This window comes from Topomyia yanbarensis, chromosome 3, assembly GCF_030247195.1.
Source record: "Topomyia yanbarensis strain Yona2022 chromosome 3, ASM3024719v1, whole genome shotgun sequence".
Classification (NCBI taxonomy): domain Eukaryota; kingdom Metazoa; phylum Arthropoda; class Insecta; order Diptera; family Culicidae; genus Topomyia; species Topomyia yanbarensis.
In genome coordinates, this window is record NC_080672.1 from 354,247,842 (window position 1) to 354,273,339 (window position 25,498).

The 25,498-nt window shown below is 37.9% G+C and overlaps 1 protein-coding gene across 3 annotated transcripts in view; it reads left to right on the forward strand.

The window, feature by feature from the left end:
• The window catches only part of LOC131693235 (monocarboxylate transporter 14-like), a 108,579-nt gene that overhangs the window by 37,700 nt on the left and 45,381 nt on the right, over positions 1–25,498 (forward strand). For 2 of the 3 annotated variants that reach the window (XM_058980894.1, XM_058980896.1), the window contains exons 1-2: positions 18,211–18,532; positions 18,609–18,706. The exons of the other annotated variant lie outside the window; for it this stretch is intronic. The gene's annotated coding sequence lies outside the window, so the exon portion shown is untranslated. Of the gene's footprint in view, positions 1–18,210; positions 18,533–18,608; positions 18,707–25,498 lie in introns of those variants that run through there. 3 annotated transcript variants of the gene reach the window in all.

Genomic DNA, 25,498 nt, shown 5'->3' on the forward strand with positions numbered 1-25,498 from the left:
TGAGAAAAAAAACTAAAATGAAAATTTATCCAAGAAACTGGAAAAACTGGCACAAATTTCAAAAAACTGGAAGATTTTTCCGATTGTCTGTTTGACTGGATGTTGTAAAAAAACTGGAAGAATCCAGTTTAAACTGGAAGGTTGGCATTGTTGCCTACAGGAGTGAATAGCTGAAACTGGTGGTCTCAATAAAGATTATTTGTAGTGCGATTTAATATAAAAAAACCATAATCATACTTTATTTAAAATCTAATTCATGACATCTTCCGTAGTACTTTCAATCTATTTAAATGAAAATGTACTGGTGTTTGCTCACATTAGAATACTCTAAATTTCAATTTTCGAACGTTTTATCATAAGCAAGCTTGTTCAACAAAGCTCACTCTAGACGACATAAAGAAGTAATTTTGTTTCGGAAAATTTGGTGTTTTAAAAATATTTATATCTATTTGTGATCATGGAAGGTGATTAAAATATGTTAAACTTTATTGCCGAAACGTCAACGTACAATGCAATCCAACTAAAACAGTATTATATCGAGTTCACCGGTATGTGAGCTACAACATAAATTTTACTGATTGCGAATCGGTAGACTACTTTCCTTAAAACCTCGGAGAACGAACGAGAAAACTTGAATTTCCATAAGACTCAATGTGGGGTTAGCCCCTTTTGGACGCCAGCTATTCAGTTGTAGGTGACAGTCCCAGCTTGCTTGCGACATCTCGGACGGACAGGTTGGGGTTCCGCTTGAAACAGCTGGCCACTCTTTTATTCCTCTTTTGAAGCCTCCGGTTCTCGATTTCCCCCTGATCTGGTTTTCCTGGCTGTCGACAAAAGTTGTCAGTCACAACACTTTTATTACGTTTGTAAAAGTTGGTTCGGCTACATTCAACAATTTCACCAACTTGGCGTGCGAGCAATTCGGATTTTCGCGATGCCCGAGCAAAATTTTGCTATGTTGCTCCCCTTGCTTTGCCATTTTCACACACATGCATCTTTAAAATGTGGGATATGCCGGTTTTTCTTAAGGTTCAAGAAACCTTTTTTGAGCATGAGTAAGAATTAAACGCTTGGTAGTATCCGTAGGAGAACCCGCGTTCAGCTTTGCCACCGGTATAGCAATATAAAACCTGTTCAAAACATTTTAAAAGATGAATATCAGTCGATTAATTAGATTATCACGATTCAAACTATGCAAAATAGTTGGTGGAAAAACAATGAACTAAGCGGAATGATGCAGGGGCACGCCACACAACTGCGTAATGAAAAAACTACAGCCACTTTTCAAAAGCACCTTTCCGCTTGGTCAATTGTTCTTCCACCAACTATTTTGCATAATTTGGATCGTGACAAGCTAATAATTCGACTGATGTTCTTTTATAGAGTTTTGAAAATGTTCTGTAAAAAAAATGTTGGCAAACTGAACATAATTTTTCCTTTGCATACTACCAAGCGTTCAATTCTTACACATGCTTAAAAAAGGTTTCTGGAGACTTAATACACGATAAAAAAATGTTTCAAGTTGAAGTTGACCAATTGTTTAACGTAACACGCTTTATATGGCTGGTGACATACTCACGCGGAAAGCGAAGCCTTTTCGGATGGCGTCTCGACTGTTAAATGTTGAATGATACGTTAAACGATTGTATAGTTCCTGGCCGTATTGTTATATTTAAACTAAGAAATAGAATCATCCTTTCATATTAGTCGTTTTGTTATGATGTTTCTCAACAAAACTCATATTTTCCTACTCATGGAAATATTTTCTGTAGTTTTGTTGTTTTGAAGAATTACCACGTACAAACATAGTGTAAAGAATAAAAAGCAAACCAAGTGTAATCGTCAAATGGAATATTATTATTATTTCGATTATAGAGGTTTTAACCTTAAGGTCATTCGCCTCTTCGGGTTAGAAAAATCTCTTATGAAAAATTTCTAACCCTATGTGCGGGGTCGGGACTCGAACCCAGGTGCGTTGCGTACAAGGCAATCGATTTACCAACTACGCTATACCCACCCCCGTCAAATGGAATAAATTACACATTACATCGTGATTCAACAATAATAGAGCTTCGAAATTGTTATAAAAAAACTCTTTGTTGATGCTTTGACATTTTTTCATGAAAATGTGTGTGTATTTTTTGATACCTGATAAAAATATTTTTAGAATAGGCAAATGACGTGATATGTTTAAACTAACTAATCCACAAGGCAGTCAAGGCAGTACGTGGGGAATACGCATAATCTTGTCGGAGCGCAATGAATCATGTTGAATCATGTATGAGGGTAGAGAATTACCAACTCGCGAGAAGGTTCGAAAACAAGTTACCAATTTGCGGCATGTTAAAACATGTTCATTATAATAGTTGTCATCATTGTATTGAGTGCTTTCGTATATTACTCAATTAAAATCCAAATAATAAGAGTTGGGTAAATTTGTACATAAGAAAAGCACCCATGCATAAATTGGTTATTTAATTTGGTCGCCATATTGCAGCTAAGGATTTTTACCGAAAAATGCCTTAATTTCTTTATATTTTGGTTTTATTTGAGTAGTTTCATGCTTTTTCACTAAACCATGTTTATAAATTACCAACAGTGATGATATAAGTTTGACTTTTTTGCAGAAAATGACGATTTCTTTGAGGAGTTTTGGCCTCCATTTTTTATACACATCGATGGGTATTGATGTGAAATTCATGTTTCATGCAAGTTAATGAATGTTTTCATTTAAGATTTTTTGTGATAAAATCTCAAAGATAGCATAAAAATGACTATTTTTGGCAGTGCTGGTTGTTACAAACTAAGCTAGCATACAAAAGTTAAAATAAATCAAACTCAATGCTTTAGAGAACAAATGCAACCTTTTTTGATATATTTCATTTAAAACAAATTTTTAATTCAATGAAACTATGAAAATTGCGATATCTTCAAATAATTTGTACCAGTGGTTCCGATAAAAATTTAGATGAATGAAATTGTCTAAATTTCTTGTTCGTGCTTAAATTTAGGTAATTCGGTTGGCGCTTTATCGTACGAAAAACTACATATATACATTGGACGTTTGAAAGTAAATAACGATCGATCATCGCTGAGTCGGTTGCCTTCCGTTAAGTAGGTATCACATCAAATTGTAGAGAATCAAATTATCTTTTTTATTTTCACTTACAGTGATAATTCTATGCATACAGTGCCACCTAGCGGTAAAAATGCGAGCTAGTGAGTTTTCTCCATATGAATTGTCGAAAAATCCCATACAAACTTCAGGCATGTTGTTCCGGTAGCTAGACTTGTCCGATTTGCTTCAAATTTGGAGCAAGTACTCCTGGTGGAACTAGGAATTGACTCAGGGGTGGGCGGATTGAGTTTCCAAAAATTCATTATTTTTCTGGGCAGTCTAGTGTACACGTGTTAATCCCAAGTTTTTTTCTTGCGACATGGTATAGTGGATATCTTGTTAAATATTAGCTGATCATTGTACAGCCACCTACGATTTGTGCAATCGTATATGCTATGCTATGCTATTATTATAATAATAATTTTCGATTTGTTCATAATATTGATTTTATTCATTTTTTTTCCATTATGTTCATCATTATACCTGACACTTTTCATTGATTGACATCAACACTGCATGATATTTTGATTATATTAGTAACGAGCAGCATGAGCATTATATTAATTATGTCCACTAAATGTTTTGTTTATTATACACATAACAATACATTTTATGTATTTTTATCTATCATCATACATATGGGTCATTCCACGCGAAGTGATCAAAAAAGATGCAAACTTGAATTCGACCTTCACGGATTTGAACTAAATATGGAGAAATTGTTCATCTAGGGCCAATATATAAAAAACCCAAATTTTTATGTCAATTGAACCACCCCTCAGGCCATGGGAGCGCCCCCCGTTTTGACAATTTGCCAAAACCCTTGATTTTCTTTTGATTATATCTCTGGTTCTATTTACTATAGAATCCATCCGAAAAATGGTTTTTGAAGAAAATTGTTCAAGGAGTCCCATGGCCCGAGGGGTGATTCAATTGACACAAAATTTGGGTTTTTATATATTGGCCCTAGATAAAAAAATTCTTCCAAATTTAGTTCAAATCCGTGAAGGTCGATTACACGTGCCTTGATCACTGTGCGTGGAATGACCAATACATAGAATAGGAATTGAGAGGGACCATCAAGCCATCTGATTGAAACGATTTGGACAGGAAGAGTGTAGCAAACATTACGTGAACATTGCGCGGGATTTTCTCCCCACCTATAGAGGCTACTTTTTATAACAATGGCTTGCATTGTGATTGGCTTATATGGTCTTGTTATTGGAAGCAAAATCTTCCGTAGTACACGTAAGCGAAGTCATTTTCCGACCACACAATTCCTTTTGGCCCTTCTTACAGTAGCATGCTGAGTATGGTCAGAGAGTAATGCTTGAACACATCATGCTTGTCGTGTAATGATTGCTCAGTGCTATGGAGAGTGTTCCAGTTTCAAAGGTGGTAGTACCACCGCCACCACTACATCTACTAACCACTCACTTTCAAATGACACCCATACTTAGTATGGTTTTCACTGTTTTGTAGTAACAGGAAACCACCATATTGGTTTTCGAAAATAGCGTCAAAAATCACTTTATGACTACCCCTTTCATGATACCCATATTGATGATAGTTTTCGCTGTTTTGCAGTAACAGGAAACCGCAAACTTGGTTTTCAAAACTGCATAAATAATCAACTTCGGACTATTTCTCACTAATCCCTTTTAAATGACATCTATATTAATGGTAGTTTTCACTGTTTTTTGGAAACCGGAAGCCGCCAACTTTGTTTTCAAAATGGCGTCAATCATCAATTTCCGTCTCCTGCTGACCATCCCCTTCTAATGACACCCATATTGATAACGGTTTTCACTGTTTCTTTGGAACAAGAACCCGCCATTTTGGTTTTCGAATTGGTATCGAAAAACCCAATTTCTGGCTTTTGCTGACCACTAGCGCTTTACAATGACACCATTATTGATGGTTGTTTGCATTGCTTTGTGATAACCGGAAGCCGCCATCTTGGTTTTGAAAACGGCGTCAAAAATCAATTTCTGGCTTCTATTGACCACTCCCTTTCGAATGACACCCATATTGAGGATACTTTTCACTGTTTTGTGGTAACCGGAAACCGCCATCTTTGTTTTCAAAATGGCGTCAATTATCAATTTCCGGCTTTTGCTGACCATCCTCTTTCAAATAACACCCATATTGATGGTGGTTTTCTCGGTTTTGTGATAACCGGAAGCCGCCATCTTGGTTTTCAAAATGGCGTCAAATGTCAATCCGTCCGGAGCCGGTCCCGAAATGGCCATAGCTTGAGGGAACTGTAGAATCGTATGATTGGAAGAACTTCGCATTTCGTATAATGCTATGAACCCAAATCGCTGGAATAATAGAAAAATATATACATTTTCTTGGGTTCTCTCGGAACAGTTCTCCGGTGGCCAAGATTGGTCCAATTTAAGTCCATTGTGAAGGATCAATGGGAAATAGTCATATGTAGCACATTTCAAAACACAATTACTTAAATTTATGGGATGTTTCTTCAATACTCGTCCGTCACCCCACTGGGATGCCGGATATACCCCACGGGAATTCGTATTAATTCCGGAACCGGTCTACGGATTTGAACGCTACTCGGATGATACTATGGATGGGTACTATGACGTCTATCCATGTGTGATACCGGGTATTATGAGAATCCCGAACGCTGTGTCACAAGGGCGATCTTGGATCCTATGACGCAGACAGTGCCTCGCCATGTCTCAGACACCATGACGTTTCTCCTTCATCAGGGACGTTATGACTCGGCACCTGTCATAGTAGCAGCTGTACGAAACCTAAGATATTTTGTCACAATTGTCAACACTTCGATTTCCGCGTTGACACGCTATCGGACCAATACAGAACAACACATTTCTTAAACGTTTCGTAGCGCTTGCTCTTCAATTATTATTAATCAGCTACATTCAACACGATAGCGTTCCGCATCAACAGTATCCAATTAGAGAACAACTGGCGCAGACCGCGAGCTATTCGAGAGCATTATATTGTGGCGGCACGCTGCCAACGAGCGATATTGTGGACATTTTATGAATTGAATTGTGTGCAGCCACTGTCCAATTTCAATTGCGGAGCAATTATGGTTAACTGGTAGAAATGGGAATCGCTTCGGTTCTGGCTAGATTGAACCGCTTGTCCCCCTAGTTCAAACAAATATATTTAGTCGTGTGTTGTTCTTCTACTAAGATATGAGGTGTTTATGAATTGACGGTGATTTGTAGGATTGTTACGGTATATTGTGTCATTTATCGGCGAAGGTTTTCTCAGGAAACCGCAAGAAACTTTCCCCGTTGAGATTTTCCCAAAACATGTTGACCGTGGGTCGTTCGGAAATTGATCCAAATGATCAAAATTTACTTGTGAGAGTTGTGAATTGATTATACTTTTGTTTAATAGAAAGTTTAAAAAAGTCGTTACTATTATCATTAATCGATAATTTATATAGGACACTTAATTTTTAATTTTCGATAAACGCAAAAACTTCTCGGAATGACAAAGCTGATGCCCTGAGTTGGAGCTCTTTCCATTTGTCGTAGGCCCAGAATACGACACCTATCGAATTAACTGCAATCAACCAGTTTACACCGGCTGCTTCAGGGGTCTATCCCACATCAGCGATCGATATCACACCTTTGTTTTAAAATAAATGGCAAGTCGGCGGAAATGGCAAACGATAACACGAGACGTGTTGACTTTGATAAGTGCAGCCTTTTTTATGAGGTCGATATAAAAATTTATGAATTTTGCACCTCTGCATCGTATTGTTTACACTCTCACCAATACAGACTCGTTGGAACTGAATTATCATTTTATTTTGGTTGATCATTACGCAGACCATGTGACGCTTGTCTAGACGAGACACTCTGACTATACGGTGTTTGCAAATTGATAACCGCATCTCAGCGCGATGTGTAACAGTATGCAATAAATATGCTTTGAGCACAGACAAACGGATGTATCTATTAGAATTGAAGCTCTAACTTTCCGTCATTCATTTCTATATGTTTACTGGAGCGCTATTTAGTGTGATATCTATTCACCACCATCGTCCCACCAGATTTCATATACAGTTACTTTGATCCCGATTGACAGATCTTTTGTATACATACATCGCTTCCTACGTTATGCTTTTATCAATCAATGTGGGAAGCGTTCTCGTATACTACCAAATTTGAGTTCTATGTGTGCGATAGGGAGAAATAGTGTTGTGTCTGTTTGTCAGTGAGTTTACTCTCGTCTGTCTGAGACTGGGTGAAAAATCTTCGTTAAACCAGTTGCAAAACTCAATATAAACCTTTGAGAGTCAGTCATAATTTGGCCGCGATAGAAGGTTCTTCTGAATGAGAAGTGATCTTGGCTTTCGAAGTGGCACACTTTGTTTTGCAAAATTGTTTAACTAGTGAATATTGAAGCAAGAAATGGGTGAACAATGACTGATCAGCGTTATTATTTGAACTGACTTTAGATTGATTGTGTGCAATCGGAATATGAAATCAAGATGTAGTTCGGAGTTTCGAGGAAATAGAAGGCAGTTACTGCCTTAGTAACTGTCGTACGGTACATGCTGCCAAGTTACTAATGTGTAGATCTACTTAGTTGACAAAATGTGAATCGGATTCTGTTCGTTCTTGGAAAGTAGGGTTCAAGCGAGTGAGAGTGAATAAAGAATGCGTTGCATGTTTGCTTCATGAATCCCAGTTTACATGGTTTATTGTTGTTGGTTGTTTACAATATAGGGCAGATGAATCCACTGGGTAGAAACCCCCTGTTTTCGTGAGAGGTATCCACAAGTGGTTGTTGAAAAATGGTGCATGACCCACGGAAGCTAAAGCCATTGATAAACAACAACAGACATCGGATATGAAAATACTTATCTTGAATTTGTTTTTTGAATACAAAATTGATGTGATCGTGAGAAGGATGTTTTTCTTCTGTGAATTGCTATTACTAAATTATCATAACATCTTAACGACTGAAACCCGGGGTTTCACAAATGCCTTGATTGATAATTATTAAAACTGCTAGAACTTCAATGAAGTATTGTTACAACAGAGGCTATACCTTTGAAAGTCCTCTTGATATCTGACGATTTGTTCTATAACCATGAGCAGGATATTCTCAGGCTTCTGATTATAAACAAGTGCTTAAGAAATGTTCGTCTGATAGATCAATTTAAAAATCCGCCATATTCCCAGTAGTCTGCGGATTCTAGTAATGCAATACAAGAAGATTTGTTTTCACGAGGCGGGAAATTAGTTCGACGATTTTCGGCAACCACTCACGGTATCTTGAAGAACATGCAATATTTTGACTGAAATTCCTAAAAAATTGATTATTTTGATGTTCCGTTACTGGAACAAACGGAAATAACAAAAATTGGTTAGTATTGGTTATTACCAGCCCAGAGCCCAGTTCTAGTCTGGATGCCGTGAGAATTTTAGCCAAATGCCGCGGCGACCGGCGAAAGTGTACCGCGCAAAACAACCGAAGGCTTATCGCAATCGCCATTCCACAACAGTTTACGGCATTGCGCTTACAAGGCCAACCGCCATTTGAGGCTCGATTTGAGGTGCATTATAAACGAACAAACCCGGACACAATAACATGTGTGTAACTGAACGGTTTGCAGGCTGAAACTGTTACCGTTATCAATGAGCCCGGCTTGTACTATACGTACGTGCTATTTTTACTGCTGGCTGATTAGCGGATACTATCTTCTAGACGGATTATAAAAAGGCCCAATTTTAGGATCCGCACAGATTGCCCGCCATTTTCCGATGTCTGTGCTTAATCGACTGATAAAAACGAGCCTTTCACACCTTTACTGCCGCAGTTCATCCGGGATCGTTGTCGACTTATTAGCAGAGCTGATATATTGTTGTTTTTTTTCTGATGTGTTTGAAAAAGTGATTTTTTGTAGTGTTCAAGATTGTGTTTAAACGGAATTCCCTAGGAATGTGTGGCTAATAATGTTTCTCCCAGTGGCATTTTGGATCTGCGTGGTTGATCTGCGAATTTACCGGCGTACAGAGTTCGAAAACTCGATAATTGAATCTGACTATATTACAGATGAAATAATCGAATTTGTTGAGACTAAAGCTGTCAATGGTGAATGGAAAAAGTGACGTAGTACATAATTATGGTAAACTGTAGTCGGATAGAAAGTTTATTCCTTATAAGTAGCATGCAATAACAGATACATTTTTATACGATATTAGTTGCGAGATTGATGTAAAACACTGTCCAGACAGAGCCCAAGGTCGAGTATCACCAGTGGAAGTTGATGAAAGAGAAAAAAGATGCGCGCCAATGTCCAGTTAAGTTTAAAATCTTTAGGCAGAGTAAATCACTCATTTTTCATCCTTTCCCAGCACCATTTCACTACACCGTCTTCATCACATAGGGTTTGAAATAATCGATGAGCTTGTTTCACGCTTACTGCCGCAACAACGTTGTTTGAAACTGCTGTTAATATCCTAAGAGGGATACTCCGCCACTCCGTTTATTCCTTAGCCGCCCATTCCGGTTCAGAAGTTGTTTCTAGCCGCTCCTAACATGAAGATCGTACCTGACATGGGTAATAGATACATATCGAGTTGCCGCCTGTCATTTCAGCATACGGTCAGAGACCTCACCATGGTTATTTAAACGGTTTTCGCTAAGTTTAGTCGTACCTTGAGCAGCACCACGAGGATTTCAAGTTATTTGTTTATCTAGCGAACCTCAGGATCGTTCACCTTAGGTTGAACAAACTTCACCGTTTTTTTGCTTTTTATCATCTTTGAGTGGATCATTCTATTGTTTGACGCTGGCATCGTAAGCTATTCGTTACATGTTCGATCCCCGACCAGAAAGGATTCTCATTGACAGTAGAATCTGCTTCAATATCTGCTGGAATAGAAGGCGGACATTGTGCAAAAGGGTTGTAGAGCCACGGCTTGCTTTTTACTGTTCTGTTTACCTTACTGAACAGTACAGTGCCTGAAGATCATGCACAAACACTTATTTAACCTGTTAAGCGGCAGATTGAATACAGTATACACCTAAAATTACGACGCATTTTTTAAACATTTTTATGCGCCATACTGTATTGTTTTCTCAATTCAGCTTTACAATCTTCATTGCACAATCGAATGATTCGCGCGATGAACCGGTAGATTGATTTTTCGGGAGTTGGAACGAACCTCCGTTAACTGGTTGTGATGAGAAAGAGGCAAACAAATGCGCAACAACGCGTCGCTGATATCAGCGAACCACCAACGGCTCCAGTTGTTATTGAAGCCAAGGCCAGCGAAGGTGAAAGCGTTGTGGAATGGAATCACGGTTCCGGAGATAACAGGTCCCTTGATAAAACCTTATTTGTGCGGTTCTGTTATGATTTTGTCGACTTTTTCGGCTTCGGAAACCTGTGGATATTGGTTTTATGAAAATTCAATTGAGCGACCTAAAATGAAAGTCGCACGAACAGAACATGCCTAATAAAACCCGCTTTAACTTTATTAGAATGTAAATGTTGGATATAAACTTCCAACCTAACAATCACACTCAGATTCTTTAGCATTAAAGTCGTTTCGAAGGCTCTCACTCGAAAGAGTCGGCAATGGTGAACCCCCGGTATAAAAATCGATTAAAAATATATAATTCGTTGGAAAGAAAATCCGCCTAGATTCGAGATAAAAAAACGGTTGAAGTAAACTATTTAGTATGAACCGGATATAATTTTTTTTAGGATATATTTTTCAATTTTTATATTGATGGTTTTTTCAAACGACTGTTACATCGGAGATTTTGACGGGTGAGGTTTATATTCGATTTTTACGTTCTAACACAGTGATTCTCAACCTGGAGCCCGCGGACTCCTAGGGGGACGTGAAGTCGTTGCTGGGGATCCGTGAAGAAAAATTTATTTTCCGAGCGCATCTTGAAATTTCAAGTCTTGTTTCCTAACAATCTGAAAATAACATATTGATAGCTTATCTTAGCTTAGCTTAGTTGACCGCTCGTGAGTTTTCCGCGATTTATCAAAGCCTGTTGAAATTGCATATTCAATCAATTGTATGGTACTCGGGAGTAGTTGGGGAGCGTGGGGATAGATGAACCACTTTTTTGTTAATTGTTATATGTATTAGACCTTTTGCGATAAACTATTCTATATGCATGAATATGAAAGAACAACCATTGCCTTACTATATGCAATATCATTTGTGAACGCAAGTAACGTGTTATCAAAATTATATGCATTTTTGTTAAGTATGTCAAATGATTCAAGTATCCCCTCAGGTGGGTACTCCATGGGGATAGTTAAACCATTACCCAGACTATCATAAAAACACGTAGACCCATACGAAAAAAGTTCGTTCATTCTGTCTTTGTTAAAAAAAATTCATTTGTATGTTTGTAGTATAAAATCCATATCACAAACTATTTGTTTTTGTGTTTAGTATTTTTGTGTTCTTTCCTTTCTCCCATCGTGTTTTTCTTTGATCAATTTCATTTATGGCGAGTCGGTAGTAGTGCTACTTCTCCCTCGTCTTCTTTCCTAATTTCTAGACTCACGTGGTTGAGTCTTTGGAAATCCGTGCAAGTTTCTGGTGATTAACCTGGTAGAAACCTATACTTTCTGCCTGCCAATGGAGCATTATAGGTATATTCAGTGAAATCTCAGACTGATTTGATTCGTAGCCTCTAAAAGGAGTTTCTACACTGCTCAATCCTAATCTTATTTATAAACAATGAAAAATATAAGCAGTCAATTCTGTTTCTAGTTGTCCAAAATCAACTTCCAATTATGTGTCTCGTCCTTTTTAAGTTTCTGGCGTAACGACTTAAAGTAGGGTACGAGATATTGCGTATTTTACCTGCTCGACGTACTCTATGTCTCTTCTCAAGATTGTAAATTGGCGCAGACTACATAGTTACATTCATAAGCAACTCTGTTTGCGTTTAGCGTATATAGTTGCACATTATTTTGACAACCCTTAACAAGAAATTACTAAAAATCCAAACCTAAAAATGGTTCATGTATCCCCACATGCCAAAGGCAAATTTAAATTAATGTTAAGCTAGCAGGAAACATTCAGTTTTGCAAATTTCTTCATATAAATAATATATTTTGCACCTACTTCCAATAACAAAAAGTTTTATGATGTTTAGTCTCACATAAGGGACACCACAAACTTTTTCCAACAGTACACGAGGTCTTAATTGAGGCAACTTTTAATCTACAATAACTTTGATTATCTGTAAAAATGACAACAAAAAAACTTGACGCTATCGCAAATGCGTGTGAGGTTAGCTTACCGACAGAGCTACCAACACGCAAAAGGTTTGCACTAAAATTGATAGAATGTGACGTAATATCCTTAGTGATTCACCTATCCCCGTGGTTCATGTATCCGCACTCTCCCCTACATCATACTCAACGTGCTACCTAAAGGGACTAAGATTATAGTATGATTTAGAATGGGAAGGAATGTTTGTTCAACACTTGTGACTATTATGACCGAGGAATTCTCTGCATCATCCACAAGTGTCGCAGGATAGGATTGGTGTTAGTAGGTAGGAAAATGAATCAAGATATATTTTGGTAGATGTTGGGAGTTAGCTAAGTACTCACGCGCTTTGTCTTTTCATTTTAGATCAAAGTTTTCAGGTGCGCGACCTCCAGAAGGAATTTGAATGCCGTTCGAATAGGAATTTTAATAATTTTAGACAAAACCCAGAATAAGACGCAGGCAACAATGAGAGATTTTTTTGGGGTCCTCCTCTTCTGCTCATTAATCGGTCCTTTCAACATTTAGTACTCCACTCTTTGCATAATATTCCTGTAGAAGCCATCGACTTTTGATGTGTACTGGAAAATTAGTGCAATGTGTTATACCCATAATCGCAAATCAGTCCCATAAAGATAGGAAATCCCATAGAAAACGGAACAAATATGCGATCTTAGGCAGTAGTCATGTCGTAATAATCGAACGAGAAAGTAAACAAAGAGAAGCTCTCAATGCCACTCACGTCCAATTCCAAATTTTGTCCAGAATTATTGCTCCGCGGGGCATTACATAAAAGGATAAAGCTGCGTGGCATATAAAAGAGGTATCTATTCATCTATAGACAATATAATCTTAGATATGTACGAAAGTCGCTCCCGATCAATTTCAGAGAATTTGAAACGAGCAATTTAAACTCCAAATAGCCGGCCATCGGGAGTATTGCTTCTTATCAACACTTTAGTGATCATTTTCAAAGTTTGCAGTACCAAACAAACGTACAAAAAGTATGAAAGATATCCCAAAACAATGTGAAGAAATTCACTGTGAAATGTAAATGACAAGTTGGCATCTCAACTCTCCCTGTCAGACACGTTTCCATAATTGGGTTAAAAGCCAAATTGCATACGACATGCTTCTTATGTGTAATAAATATAATACACACAACGACAAGGGCTCTTGATCTATCGATGGCACAGAAGAAGAATGGGTGGGAGAAGAACAATACTGGCAAAGACCGACTACCATATAAGCGGTTCAAACTCGAAAGAGCGACGCAGAGTATTGCAGTGGATGATTTTGCAGACCAGGAGTGCGATTTTCGAAGTTTTAGCTTCCAATGGCCTTACATTTTCTGACAGAGTGAAGTACTGGGATGTTGAAATGTTTACCACTGTGGTTGTGTTTTACACAATCGGGAATAGCGAGTCAGAAAAGGTGACTATTTGTCAGAGATTCACTCAATACAGAATGGATAAAGGCTATGATGCAAAATCTTAAGGGCCAGGTCCAGGTTGTCTTTTGTTCAGAGCAATACCTTGACTTAGGAGCTCCTAGCATGTTATTAATTGCCTCTTACGACATGAGAGCATGTATCCAGTGGTTCTAGTCTTGGCTGAAATAGCGCAAAAAAAATTAGACCGCCGGACACCACACGGCTTAATCTGAAAATAACATATTGATAGCATACAAAATCGATGTTTATCCGTTGAGGTTCGCGGCAATCCAGGGTGATTTTTAAAGGGTCCATGGTACGAAAAAGGTTGAGAACCGCTATTCTAACATATTTAAAGTGGCTTTTACGAAACATGATCTGTTTTCATGACTTTTTTTCAGTCGCTCAATTACCAAGGAACTGAAATATATCAAATATTTTAGAGCCGTGGAATTGAGTTTTTCGACGACTTAACTCTTTTAATTTTCAAACCTTCTTTTGCTTAGTCTTAAATTTGCCGGAAATAGCCAAGAAAATTGATTCAGTTAACTTTTTGCCGTCTATCGAAGTTGGATGTTAGCGTGGTTGAGCACCCGCTACATGCAATGTAACGTGCATATCAGTGGGGGAAGTCTGATATTATTGTAACAGGGGTTACTGAATGTTGTCTACAACACTGTAAACGCTTTTTCGCAAAAGCAATAAAGCTTGATACTAAAGGTGCTTTTCATAACGTGTCTTTCGAATCCAATTTGGAAGCAGGGTGAGGTCATGGAGTACATGCGCATATTACGAACTAACCACCCACAATGCTTAGCAACCGAGATCTGTGCCCATCGTTAAGACAAGTAGAGATAAGTAAATTGCTGGTCTGCGGATGTCCTCAAGGTGGTGTGCTGTCACCACCTCTATGGAAAGTTGTCGTCGTTAGCTTTTTGAGGAAACTTAATGAGCTTGTGTTTTCTACATATCGCCGCTGTTGTGCTATCTTATGACAAAACACACATTTTGCACATTTCGAGAAAAACGATTTTTAAAGTTTGATATTGAATATCTTAAAACTTATAAATGGTATAAACAATTCAAAGAAGACAATTGATGCTTCTATCTATTCTGTATTAATTTCCCAAATATTACGAGGATCAGTTGACTATGTTGCGAGTTTTTACTATAAATGTAAACAAAAGTCGCACTCAGACGTGTCATAGGTGTGTATTGATGACAAAATTTGTATATATAATCGTGTATGAAAAATTTTCCATAGAAAAAAAATCATCAATTATTAACTTTTATTCATATCAGAGGGGTATATTCGGCTTTTCAGCCAATAAATAATATCGAACACTACTTTTTTATAATGTCCAGACGTTTCGACCGTTGGTTTCGGCCTTCTTCAGTGGAAATTATAGGTAGCGTTTTTGTTCTTCGCTTCATACAAGCGGTCTATCGTCGGAAATATTTGCTTCCAATGTTTTAGCGCTGAGGGTATATTGCGCATTTGCTTCATTAATTTGTGGCTAATCAGAAAAAACAACGGAAATTTTTGGAGCACTGTTAACTTTTGGGCACAATGGAAAACTCAATAAGCGCTAAAACATTGGAAGCAAATATTTGCGACGATAGACCGCTTGTATGAAGCGAAGAACAAAAACGCTACCTATAATTTCCACTGAAGAAGGCCGAAACCAACGGTCGAAACGTCTGGACATTATAAAAAAGTAGTGTTCGATATTATTTATTGACTGAAAAGCCGAATATAGCCCTCTGTACCAACGACAGTCGTAACATCACCTATTACTTTATTCATATCTTTGGCTTCAGTTGGTCTATAAAAAATCGGTTAGATGCATTTTGAAGGAAATGAGTCAGGGAATCTAGAAAAAATAGTTATTTTTGGTTACAGTGTTGCCAAATATGCTATATTTCCAGTTTAAAACTTAAATTGCATTTTTCTCAAAGTTCGTGCATTTTTGTTTTGAAAATGATTATGCCATTGCGTTTCTCAGATAGTTTTACATATAGAAACATCTTATACATCAAGATAATTTGAGCCAATCCCCAGACACAGTCATTTGAACCAAAAAAATAGAATATTCTCAGCGCGTTTCTCGCTATATCTCAGTAACCAAGCAGAATGTCAAAATTCTGTAAACGCCACTTTGTAGAGATTTTTTAGTTAAGTAATGTGGTATATCTAACTCAGTTTACCCCAAAATGGCGTTTGTCATAAGATAGCACAACAGCGACGATATGGTTTCGCCTATGATCCTATAATAATCATCGGTCACACTTTTTGATTTGATGCAGCAAGCCCTATGTGTTATTGAGCAATGGTGTTTACATGTTGGACAGTCAATCCAATACATCAATGGTGCTTTTCACGCAATGAAAGATTACAACCGGAGCTCGTCCATTGCAGTTCTTTGACTCCGAAATTATTGTTGCAGATCAAGTTAAGTTCGTTGGGGTAATTGACTCAATACTAAATTGGTCTGCTCACATCGATTCCAGAATCAAGAGAGCTTGCAAGGCCTTTGACCATTGTAGCCGGGCTTCCGGCAAATCTTGGAAACTCAAACCCAAGTACGAGCATGGGGTGCATTGTGTGGTGGTAGACGGGAGAAGTCACGACAATCCAATCAAAGTTTAATTATCTTCAGAGGATGGTCTTGATGGCGATGACTGTGTGTAAATTTATACACCCTGATCATCTCAAACTATCTCATTGTGCGGTCTGTAGAGGATTGCAGCGAACTTCAGCGACACTTAGATGCTTAGCATGTCCAAGTGTCTACAATATCTTATGCCAGCAGAAAATATCCAATACTCTTGATGTACTCCTAAACATACAACTACCATCCAGAAATCATCACTCTCATGTTATAGCACAGTCAAAAATAAAAACTCGGTGAATGTGCGAATCGCCAAATAGTTTACTGATCCATACTGTTTGCGGGTGCTGTTTTTTCACTTGTTCGGTCTATCTTGAAAGCCGCCGCTTCCATTTGGTGGCCTTATACTAGCATTTGGACTCGCTGAGTGAAAGCAGTGCAAGCAAGATTTCTGCGTAGTCTATCTTCTCATCTCACACAAAGCAGAAACAAAAACATCGCTGCTCTGTATACACCAGTGAAGCAAGAAAGCGATTCGTTCGTTACCCAGTACGCAAAGAGTTTTTCACCAGCAAAATGTGTTGGAAAGTAGGGTTCAAGCGAGTGAGAGTGAATAAAGAATGCGTTGCATGTTTGCTTCATGAATCCCAGTTTACATGGTTTATTGTTGTTGGTTGTTTACAATATAGGGCAGATGAATCCACTGGGTAGAAACCCCCTGTTTTCGTGAGAGGTATCCACAAGTGGTTGTTGAAAAATGGTGCATGACCCACGGAAGCTAAAGCCATTGATAAACAACAACAGACATCGGATATGAAAATACTTATCTTGAATTTGTTTTTTGAATACAAAATTGATGTGATCGTGAGAAGGATGTTTTTCTTCTGTGAATTGCTATTACTAAATTATCATAACATCTTAACGACTGAAACCCGGGGTTTCACAAATGCCTTGATTGATAATTATTAAAACTGCTAGAACTTCAATGAAGTATTGTTACAACAGAGGCTATACCTTTGAAAGTCCTCTTGATATCTGACGATTTGTTCTATAACCATGAGCAGGATATTCTCAGGCTTCTGATTATAAACAAGTGCTTAAGAAATGTTCGTCTGATAGATCAATTTAAAAATCCGCCATATTCCCAGTAGTCTGCGGATTCTAGTAATGCAATACAAGAAGATTTGTTTTCACGAGGCGGGAAATTAGTTCGACGATTTTCGGCAACCACTCACGGTATCTTGAAGAACATGCAATATTTTGACTGAAATTCCTAAAAAATTGATTATTTTGATGTTCCGTTACTGGAACAAACGGAAATAACAAAAATTGGTTAGTATTGGTTATTACCAGCCCAGAGCCCAGTTCTAGTCTGGATGCCGTGAGAATTTTAGCCAAATGCCGCGGCGACCGGCGAAAGTGTACCGCGCAAAACAACCGAAGGCTTATCGCAATCGCCATTCCACAACAGTTTACGGCATTGCGCTTACAAGGCCAACCGCCATTTGAGGCTCGATTTGAGGTGCATTATAAACGAACAAACCCGGACACAATAACATGTGTGTAACTGAACGGTTTGCAGGCTGAAACTGTTACCGTTATCAATGAGCCCGGCTTGTACTATACGTACGTGCTATTTTTACTGCTGGCTGATTAGCGGATACTATCTTCTAGACGGATTATAAAAAGGCCCAATTTTAGGATCCGCACAGATTGCCCGCCATTTTCCGATGTCTGTGCTTAATCGACTGATAAAAACGAGCCTTTCACACCTTTACTGCCGCAGTTCATCCGGGATCGTTGTCGACTTATTAGCAGAGCTGATATATTGTTGTTTTTTTTCTGATGTGTTTGAAAAAGTGATTTTTTGTAGTGTTCAAGATTGTGTTTAAACGGAATTCCCTAGGAATGTGTGGCTAATAATGTTTCTCCCAGTGGCATTTTGGATCTGCGTGGTTGATCTGCGAATTTACCGGCGTACAGAGTTCGAAAACTCGATAATTGAATCTGACTATATTACAGATGAAATAATCGAATTTGTTGAGACTAAAGCTGTCAATGGTGAATGGAAAAAGTGACGTAGTACATAATTATGGTAAACTGTAGTCGGATAGAAAGTTTATTCCTTATAAGTAGCATGCAATAACAGATACATTTTTATACGATATTAGTTGCGAGATTGATGTAAAACACTGTCCAGACAGAGCCCAAGGTCGAGTATCACCAGTGGAAGTTGATGAAAGAGAAAAAAGATGCGCGCCAATGTCCAGTTAAGTTTAAAATCTTTAGGCAGAGTAAATCACTCATTTTTCATCCTTTCCCAGCACCATTTCACTACACCGTCTTCATCACATAGGGTTTGAAATAATCGATGAGCTTGTTTCACGCTTACTGCCGCAACAACGTTGTTTGAAACTGCTGTTAATATCCTAAGAGGGATACTCCGCCACTCCGTTTATTCCTTAGCCGCCCATTCCGGTTCAGAAGTTGTTTCTAGCCGCTCCTAACATGAAGATCGTACCTGACATGGGTAATAGATACATATCGAGTTGCCGCCTGTCATTTCAGCATACGGTCAGAGACCCCACCATGGTTATTTAAACGGTTTTCGCTAAGTTTAGTCGTACCTTGAGCAGCACCACGAGGATTTCAAGTTATTTGTTTATCTAGCGAACCTCAGGATCGTTCACCTTAGGTTGAACAAACTTCACCGTTTTTTTGCTTTTTATCATCTTTGAGTGGATCATTCTATTGTTTGACGCTGGCATCGTAAGCTATTCGTTACATGTTCGATCCCCGACCAGAAAGGATTCTCATTGACAGTAGAATCTGCTTCAATATCTGCTGGAATAGAAGGCGGACATTGTGCAAAAGGGTTGTAGAGCCACGGCTTGCTTTTTACTGTTCTGTTTACCTTACTGAACAGTACAGTGCCTGAAGATCATGCACAAACACTTATTTAACCTGTTAAGCGGCAGATTGAATACAGTATACACCTAAAATTACGACGCATTTTTTAAACATTTTTATGCGCCATACTGTATTGTTTTCTCAATTCAGCTTTACAATCTTCATTGCACAATAGAATGATTCGCGCGATGAACCGGTAGATTGATTTTTCGGGAGTTGGAACGAACCTCCGTTAACTGGTTGTGATGAGAAAGAGGCAAACAAATGCGCAACAACGCGTCGCTGATATCAGCGAACCACCAACGGCTCCAGTTGTTATTGAAGCCAAGGCCAGCGAAGGTGAAAGCGTTGTGGAATGGAATCACGGTTCCGGAGATAACAGGTCCCTTGATAAAACCTTATTTGTGCGGTTCTGTTATGATTTTGTCGACTTTTTCGGCTTCGGAAACCTGTGGATATTGGTTTTATGAAAATTCAATTGAGCGACCTAAAATGAAAGTCGCACGAACAGAACATGCCTAATAAAACCCGCTTTAACTTTATTAGAATGTAAATGTTGGATATAAACTTCCAACCTAACAATCACACTCAGATTCTTTAGCATTAAAGTCGTTTCGAAGGCTCTCACTCGAAAGAGTCGGCAATGGTGAACCCCCGGTATAAAAATCGATTAAAAATATATAATTCGTTGGAAAGAAAATCCGCCTAGATTCGAGATAAAAAAACGGTTGAAGTAAACTATTTAGTATGAACCGGATATAATTTTTTTTAGGATATATTTTTCAATTTTTATATTGATGGTTTTTTCAAACGACTGTTACATCGGAGATTTTGACGGGTGAGGTTTATATTCGATTTTTACGTTCTAACACAGTGATTCTCAACCTGGAGCCCGCGGACTCCTAGGGGGACGTGAAGTCGTTGCTGGGGATCCGTGAAGAAAAATTTATTTTCCGAGCGCATCTTGAAATTTCAAGTCTTGTTTCCTAACAATCTGAAAATAACATATTGATAGCTTATCTTAGCTTAGCTTAGTTGACCGCTCGTGAGTTTTCCGCGATTTATCAAAGCCTGTTGAAATTGCATATTCAATCAATTGTATGGTACGCGGGAGTAGTTGGGGAGCGTGGGGATAGATGAACCACTTTTTTGTTAATTGTTATATGTATTAGACCTTTTGCGATAAACTATTCTATATGCATGAATATGAAAGAACAACCATTGCCTTACTATATGCAATATCATTTGTGAACGCAAGTAACGTGTTATCAAAATTATATGCATTTTTGTTAAGTATGTCAAATGATTCAAGTATCCCCTCAGGTGGGTACTCCATGGGGATAGTTAAACCATTACCCAGACTATCATAAAAACACGTAGACCCATACGAAAAAAGTTCGTTCATTCTGTCTTTGTTAAAAAAAATTCATTTGTATGTTTGTAGTATAAAATCCATATCACAAACTATTTGTTTTTGTGTTTAGTATTTTTGTGTTCTTTCCTTTCTCCCATCGTGTTTTTCTTTGATCAATTTCATTTATGGCGAGTCGGTAGTAGTGCTACTTCTCCCTCGTCTTCTTTCCTAATTTCTAGACTCACGTGGTTGAGTCTTTGGAAATCCGTGCAAGTTTCTGGTGATTAACCTGGTAGAAACCTATACTTTCTGCCTGCCAATGGAGCATTATAGGTATATTCAGTGAAATCTCAGACTGATTTGATTCGTAGCCTCTAAAAGGAGTTTCTACACTGCTCAATCCTAATCTTATTTATAAACAATGAAAAATATAAGCAGTCAATTCTGTTTCTAGTTGTCCAAAATCAACTTCCAATTATGTGTCTCGTCCTTTTTAAGTTTCTGGCGTAACGACTTAAAGTAGGGTACGAGATATTGCGTATTTTACCTGCTCGACGTACTCTATGTCTCTTCTCAAGATTGTAAATTGGCGCAGACTACATAGTTACATTCATAAGCAACTCTGTTTGCGTTTAGCGTATATAGTTGCACATTATTTTGACAACCCTTAACAAGAAATTACTAAAAATCCAAACCTAAAAATGGTTCATGTATCCCCACATGCCAAAGGCAAATTTAAATTAATGTTAAGCTAGCAGGAAACATTCAGTTTTGCAAATTTCTTCATATAAATAATATATTTTGCACCTACTTCCAATAACAAAAAGTTTTATGATGTTTAGTCTCACATAAGGGACACCACAAACTTTTTCCAACAGTACACGAGGTCTTAATTGAGGCAACTTTTAATCTACAATAACTTTGATTATCTGTAAAAATGACAACAAAAAAACTTGACGCTATCGCAAATGCGTGTGAGGTTAGCTTACCGACAGAGCTACCAACACGCAAAAGGTTTGCACTAAAATTGATAGAATGTGACGTAATATCCTTAGTGATTCACCTATCCCCGTGGTTCATGTATCCGCACTCTCCCCTACATCATACTCAACGTGCTACCTAAAGGGACTAAGATTATAGTATGATTTAGAATGGGAAGGAATGTTTGTTCAACACTTGTGACTATTATGACCGAGGAATTCTCTGCATCATCCACAAGTGTCGCAGGATAGGATTGGTGTTAGTAGGTAGGAAAATGAATCAAGATATATTTTGGTAGATGTTGGGAGTTAGCTAAGTACTCACGCGCTTTGTCTTTTCATTTTAGATCAAAGTTTTCAGGTGCGCGACCTCCAGAAGGAATTTGAATGCCGTTCGAATAGGAATTTTAATAATTTTAGACAAAACCCAGAATAAGACGCAGGCAACAATGAGAGATTTTTTTGGGGTCCTCCTCTTCTGCTCATTAATCGGTCCTTTCAACATTTAGTACTCCACTCTTTGCATAATATTCCTGTAGAAGCCATCGACTTTTGATGTGTACTGGAAAATTAGTGCAATGTGTTATACCCATAATCGCAAATCAGTCCCATAAAGATAGGAAATCCCATAGAAAACGGAACAAATATGCGATCTTAGGCAGTAGTCATGTCGTAATAATCGAACGAGAAAGTAAACAAAGAGAAGCTCTCAATGCCACTCACGTCCAATTCCAAATTTTGTCCAGAATTATTGCTCCGCGGGGCATTACATAAAAGGATAAAGCTGCGTGGCATATAAAAGAGGTATCTATTCATCTATAGACAATATAATCTTAGATATGTACGAAAGTCGCTCCCGATCAATTTCAGAGAATTTGAAACGAGCAATTTAAACTCCAAATAGCCGGCCATCGGGAGTATTGCTTCTTATCAACACTTTAGTGATCATTTTCAAAGTTTGCAGTACCAAACAAACGTACAAAAAGTATGAAAGATATCCCAAAACAATGTGAAGAAATTCACTGTGAAATGTAAATGACAAGTTGGCATCTCAACTCTCCCTGTCAGACACGTTTCCATAATTGGGTTAAAAGCCAAATTGCATACGACATGCTTCTTATGTGTAATAAATATAATACACACAACGACAAGGGCTCTTGATCTATCGATGGCACAGAAGAAGAATGGGTGGGAGAAGAACAATACTGGCAAAGACCGACTACCATATAAGCGGTTCAAACTCGAAAGAGCGACGCAGAGTATTGCAGTGGATGATTTTGCAGACCAGGAGTGCGATTTTCGAAGTTTTAGCTTCCAATGGCCTTACATTTTCTGACAGAGTGAAGTACTGGGATGTTGAAATGTTTACCACTGTGGTTGTGTTTTACACAATCGGGAATAGCGAGTCAGAAAAGGTGACTATTTGTCAGAGATTCACTCAATACAGAATGGATAAAGGCTATGATGCAAAATCTTAAGGGCCAGGTCCAGGTTGTCTTTTGTTCAGAGCAATACCTTGACTTAGGAGCTCCTAGCATGTTATTAATTGCCTCTTACGACATGAGAGCATGTATCCAGTGGTTCTAGTCTTGGCTGAAATAGCGCAAAAAAAATTAGACCGCCGGACACCACACGGCTTAATCTGAAAATAACATATTGATAGCATACAAAATCGATGTTTATCCGTTGAGGTTCGCGGCAATCCAGGGTGATTTTTAAAGGGTCCATGGTACGAAAAAGGTTGAGAACCGCTATTCTAACATATTTAAAGTGGCTTTTACGAAACATGATCTGTTTTCATGACTTTTTTTCAGTCGCTCAATTACCAAGGAACTGAAATATATCAAATATTTTAGAGCCGTGGAATTGAGTTTTTCGACGACTTAACTCTTTTAATTTTCAAACCTTCTTTTGCTTAGTCTTAAATTTGCCGGAAATAGCCAAGAAAATTGATTCAGTTAACTTTTTGCCGTCTATCGAAGTTGGATGTTAGCGTGGTTGAGCACCCGCTACATGCAATGTAACGTGCATATCAGTGGGGGAAGTCTGATATTATTGTAACAGGGGTTACTGAATGTTGTCTACAACACTGTAAACGCTTTTTCGCAAAAGCAATAAAGCTTGATACTAAAGGTGCTTTTCATAACGTGTCTTTCGAATCCAATTTGGAAGCAGGGTGAGGTCATGGAGTACATGCGCATATTACGAACTAACCACCCACAATGCTTAGCAACCGAGATCTGTGCCCATCGTTAAGACAAGTAGAGATAAGTAAATTGCTGGTCTGCGGATGTCCTCAAGGTGGTGTGCTGTCACCACCTCTATGGAAAGTTGTCGTCGTTAGCTTTTTGAGGAAACTTAATGAGCTTGTGTTTTCTACATATCGCCGCTGTTGTGCTATCTTATGACAAAACACACATTTTGCACATTTCGAGAAAAACGATTTTTAAAGTTTGATATTGAATATCTTAAAACTTATAAATGGTATAAACAATTCAAAGAAGACAATTGATGCTTCTATCTATTCTGTATTAATTTCCCAAATATTACGAGGATCAGTTGACTATGTTGCGAGTTTTTACTATAAATGTAAACAAAAGTCGCACTCAGACGTGTCATAGGTGTGTATTGATGACAAAATTTGTATATATAATCGTGTATGAAAAATTTTCCATAGAAAAAAAATCATCAATTATTAACTTTTATTCATATCAGAGGGGTATATTCGGCTTTTCAGCCAATAAATAATATCGAACACTACTTTTTTATAATGTCCAGACGTTTCGACCGTTGGTTTCGGCCTTCTTCAGTGGAAATTATAGGTAGCGTTTTTGTTCTTCGCTTCATACAAGCGGTCTATCGTCGGAAATATTTGCTTCCAATGTTTTAGCGCTGAGGGTATATTGCGCATTTGCTTCATTAATTTGTGGCTAATCAGAAAAAACAACGGAAATTTTTGGAGCACTGTTAACTTTTGGGCACAATGGAAAACTCAATAAGCGCTAAAACATTGGAAGCAAATATTTGCGACGATAGACCGCTTGTATGAAGCGAAGAACAAAAACGCTACCTATAATTTCCACTGAAGAAGGCCGAAACCAACGGTCGAAACGTCTGGACATTATAAAAAAGTAGTGTTCGATATTATTTATTGACTGAAAAGCCGAATATAGCCCTCTGTACCAACGACAGTCGTAACATCACCTATTACTTTATTCATATCTTTGGCTTCAGTTGGTCTATAAAAAATCGGTTAGATGCATTTTGAAGGAAATGAGTCAGGGAATCTAGAAAAAATAGTTATTTTTGGTTACAGTGTTGCCAAATATGCTATATTTCCAGTTTAAAACTTAAATTGCATTTTTCTCAAAGTTCGTGCATTTTTGTTTTGAAAATGATTATGCCATTGCGTTTCTCAGATAGTTTTACATATAGAAACATCTTATACATCAAGATAATTTGAGCCAATCCCCAGACACAGTCATTTGAACCAAAAAAATAGAATATTCTCAGCGCGTTTCTCGCTATATCTCAGTAACCAAGCAGAATGTCAAAATTCTGTAAACGCCACTTTGTAGAGATTTTTTAGTTAAGTAATGTGGTATATCTAACTCAGTTTACCCCAAAATGGCGTTTGTCATAAGATAGCACAACAGCGACGATATGGTTTCGCCTATGATCCTATAATAATCATCGGTCACACTTTTTGATTTGATGCAGCAAGCCCTATGTGTTATTGAGCAATGGTGTTTACATGTTGGACAGTCAATCCAATACATCAATGGTGCTTTTCACGCAATGAAAGATTACAACCGGA